This window comes from Tinamus guttatus, unplaced genomic scaffold (genome assembly GCF_059628265.1).
Source record: "Tinamus guttatus ecotype Peru unplaced genomic scaffold, ASM5962826v1 Tinamus_guttatus_pri_ptg000403l, whole genome shotgun sequence".
NCBI lineage: Eukaryota > Metazoa > Chordata > Aves > Tinamiformes > Tinamidae > Tinamus > Tinamus guttatus.
This window is the reverse complement of record NW_028288937.1, coordinates 654,639-658,724: the sequence shown is the minus strand read 5'-3', so window position 1 is coordinate 658,724 and position 4,086 is coordinate 654,639. Positions and strand designations below refer to the sequence as shown.

Below are 4,086 nucleotides of genomic sequence, written 5' to 3'. Positions count from 1 at the left end.
CCCCCGCGCCGCTCCGCGCCGCTCAGCGCCCGCCGCCCGTGGCCATGCCGCGCCCGCCGCCGCCGCCGCCGCCAGGGAGGGGCTTCCGGCGGGGCGGGGCGGCCGCCGGAAGCGGGGCGGGGGTCTCGCACGCGGCGGGGGCGGCACGAGGGGGCGGGCGCCGCCATTTGCCTTCGGGCCGCGGCCTCCGCCCGCCGCGGCCTCTCCGCGAGCCTCCCTTTGGGGAGCGACCCCCGAGCAGCGGCCTCCGAGCCCGGTCCCCGCGGAGGACCCGCGGCTTCCCCGAGGGTTCCCCGCGGGTTCCCCGAGTGCGACCGCAGCCCTCGTGCGGAAACCGCCGCTTCCTGCCGCCGAGAGCCCGTGGGGCCGCGGCCGGGAGCGGGGCGCCCCCGAGGAGCCGCCGGGGCTGGCGGGCAGGCGGCGCGCGGGGGTCCTGCACGCCTGGCACCCGAGGTGGGAAGAGGCCCCTGAGATGGTGGCGTCAAGCGCCGCCACCCGAGCAGGCTGCTTGAGACCGTGCCCAGGCCGCCAGGGAAGAGCAGACCCCAAGTGGTCCCTGCGCGCAGCAAAGGGGACAGTTTTTGCCCCGGGGAAACCTAGGCTGACCCCCCCCGCCCTCGCCAGAGCCAGGGATCTGCAGCCCGCGTGGGTTTAGCCGGGTTTATTTGTCGCTGGCACCTCCGGCCTCCCCCGGGAAAGCACATCAGCGTCGGCAGAGGCGAAACGCGGGGAGCGACGCGGCTGAGCTGGTGCTGCGGCTGGCGGGACCCGCTGCTTCGCGCGGGGCTCTGCGCGCGGTGCCCGCCACGGGCAGAGGCTGCCGGCACCGAACGATGGCCTGAGACCGGCCTGGTGGAAACCCGCAGCGCCTGCAGCGCCGCGCTTGTGGCCAGCCCTGTCCCTGCTCCAGCTCCGCTGTCCCTGGGCTGAGCCGGGCTCTCGGGGACAGGCGCCTGCCTTGTCGGTGCCCGTGAGTGCCAGCCGCAAGCCTCACTCGCGTGCCTGGCGCGCTCCTGCCACCCCAGCTCGGAGCTAAGGGAAAATGCAGCCCTGGGCGAGTCATGACGCCGTTTTACCGTGCCAGCTCTCGCCAGCCAGGCCTGCGGGGGCTGGCAGAGCACGACCCCCGCGCTGCCGCCTCCCGCGCTGCCGGTGCGCGCGCGGGCGGCGGGCGCGGGGTGCTTGTTTGTCTCCTCCAGGTTGGAGCTGCCGTCTGCAGCCGCGGGATGCTCCGCGGTCAAGCGTGGGGCCTCACTCCGCCCGGCGGATGAACCAGATCTCGTTGCGGCGCTGAGGGACGCTGGGGTTCTCATAGACGGCCACGATGTAGGTCTCCTGGAGCACCGTGTCTGTGGAGCCCAGGAGCTCCCAGAAGAGACCGATCTCGCGCAGGATCGTCTCTTCAGTGGTCGTGCCGTAGAAAACCCTGCGGCAAAGCAAGCGGCGTCAGCAACGCTGCCCCCCGGCACATGCCCCTTCCCGTGGGCAGAGCTCCCGGCCCTGAGCACAGGAGAAGGCAGCGGAGCCTGGTACAGCGCTCCCGTGCTGCCGCAGAGCTGCTGGGTCACCTGGTTATCACCCGCAGCGGCGCCCGTTCCACGATGTGGATTTCGGGGTCCGTGGGGATAGGGGGGTTTTGCTGGAACGCTCCTGGCAGGTAAAAGGCAGTTAGGACCTCGCGTGCCAGCTCGGTCCCCTCCTTGGTCAGGTGGATCTCGTTTAGCACTGGCACTGTCATGCCCAGATAGCAACCTGGAAGGAGGCGACGGGCACAGTGAGACGGCGCGTCTGGTGGCCGCCGCCTGCCCCGCTCCGCACGGGGCACGGTGGGACCTGCCACCAGCCTGCACGCACCGCTGGAGTTCTCCTTGCAGATGTAGCGCATGAGCTTCATGAAGCTCAGGGAGATGCTCTGCTCGTACATGGGCTCCCCCATGGTGACGCAGGCCCACTTCCCCGCTGGGTACTGCCGCTCCTCGTAGGCGCTGTCCTCAGACTGCAACAGGCCACAGGGAGAGACAAGGCAGGGTTAAGCGCATCTGCAATGCAGCGGGTGAGGTGCTGCAAAAGAACCAGCATGGATGGGGGCATGGGGCGGCCCGAAGGCTCCTGGTCATGCACAAATAGACTTTCTGCTGCTCTCCGAGCTCCGTCCTGCCTGCTCACAAGGACGTTCCTAGTTCCAGGCACCCAAACACTTCCAGGAAGCCTGACTGGATTCCCTGCCCCTTCCCTGGAGGGAATGGAGGTGAGCAAGCTCTCAGGTCCAAGAGAGGGGAAGGTCCAGCTACAGCGCGAGAGCCCTGGCACCCACGGAGGCTGTGGAGGCTGAACACATGTCCGCTCAGAGCCTCCTGCACCAAGAAGTGACCTGAGGAAGAAGAGTCGTGGAGCAAAGCACAGAGCTTTGCCAGATGGGTCAGAATCCCCATTTCCAGGGCAGATTTTTTTTCTAGACAAAGCCAGCAAAGACTGTGTGGGGGAGGACTTGTGCATGGATTTGCTCCCAGTTCCTGTATGAACCTGGGGGCTCCCCAGGTCTGTTGTCATGCGCTAAGTGAGCCAGGAACTCGCAGCCTGTCCCAGTGCTGAGCACAGCCTTCCTACACCCTGACCCAAGCCAGGTGTCCGCTCAGAAAGACAAACCAAAGAGGGTTTGCGAATCACCTGGGGGTTGGATGTATCATCTGCTACATCCGAGAAGAAACCTGTCAACCCCCTGAGACCTGGGGGCTGCTCTTCTTGCAGCCCTACAGTGGCCACCACTACTCTGGAAGGCCAGGTCTGGCAAATAATAGAGCAAAGTTGGGTCACACAGACCCAAAGGCATCAGTCCTCTCTACCGTGGGACCCTCAACGCTGGACTCAGCAAGGTGGCATGAGAACCCAGCTGCCTCCAGGAGGAACAGGGCTTGTGCACAGACACAAGGCCCAAGAGGGGCAGCCTGATGCTGCCCCCTCCTTGCCTGAGCCTGGGCTGTGGCTCTGACCGCGTGAGGACCATCTGCACTAAGGTATGGGGGTCCCGGCTCCTCACCCAACCCAAGCGGGGCTCCAGGGACCGTTCCCTAGTGCAGAGCAAGGAGCAGACTCGACCCAGCCCTGGTTTGGGGGAGCCTGGATCCAGCGCGCATCAAGAAGCGCCCCAGCAGGGAAAGCCCCTGAGACCCTGCAGAACAGGGAGGCAGCAGAGCCCCGGCTTGGCCACGTTTCCCGGACAGGAGCGAGGACCCCGGAGCAGGTCCCCCGAGCCCCAGCGCAGCCTCCTCCTCGCCTCCGGGCTGGAATCCGCGCTGTCGCCCTCTGGGATTTGCACGCGCCGGCGAGGGGCAGGCCGGGAAGGGAGGCAGCTGGAAGCGCGCAGCGAGGCCAAGCAGGGAATCGGCACAAGCAGCAGCGGGGCAGAGCAGGGGGGCGCCCCGCGGGCCTGTGGCGCCGCGCGTCCCCGCCGCGCAGGGCCGCTCGGCAGGCCGGAGGCAGCAGGCCTCACCTTGTCCCTCCGCGCCAGGCTGGCGTAGGGCACCGGCTCGCGCAGCCGGCCGTGCCGGGTCATCTGGGCGATGGGGCCGGCCATGTCTGCAAGGCAAGGCGGGGAGGTGAGGCCGCGGGCGCCCCGCCGCCCGGCTCCCCGCGCCGCCGCGGCTCACCTCGGGGCAGGGTCACACGGTGCGTGCTGGCCACAACCTCCCAGTGGGCGAACAGCCGGGCCTGCGCCCCCTCCTCATCCTCCTCGTCCTCCCCCACCGCTGCCTCCCCGTCCCCGTCCCGCCCTCCTCCTCCTCCTCCTCCTCGCCCAGGCCGCCCAGGTCCTCCAGCGTGATGCGCGCCATGGCCCTGCGCGCCCGCCGCCGCCCTCGGCGCTGACGTCACGGCGCCCGCCGCGGCCCGTGCGCGCGTCCAGCCCCGCAGGCGCCTCCCGCCTGCGCGCGCTCGGGCCACGCGCGGGGCTGCCCGCGCGCTCCGGCCCACGGCGCGTGGCCAGGGCGCTCCCGCCCCACGTTCACCCCGCGCACCCCAACTTACGGACACTCCATACAGCCCCCCCAACTACACTCCGCCTCCATACGCCCCTCAGACGTACACCCC

General features: G+C 69.3%; 1 pseudogene across 1 annotated transcript; it reads right to left on the bottom strand.

Moving 5' to 3' along the window:
- Positions 1-1,230: 1,230 nt before the first annotated feature.
- On the bottom strand, positions 1,231-3,830 carry LOC104568415 (heme-binding protein 1-like; annotated as a pseudogene). Its single transcript, XR_015913734.1, has 5 exons — positions 3,648-3,830; positions 3,491-3,576; positions 1,855-1,996; positions 1,569-1,752; positions 1,231-1,426 (listed from the first exon to the last, which is right to left on the bottom strand). The product of XR_015913734.1 is annotated as a heme-binding protein 1-like (transcript).
- Positions 3,831-4,086: the final 256 nt, after the last annotated feature.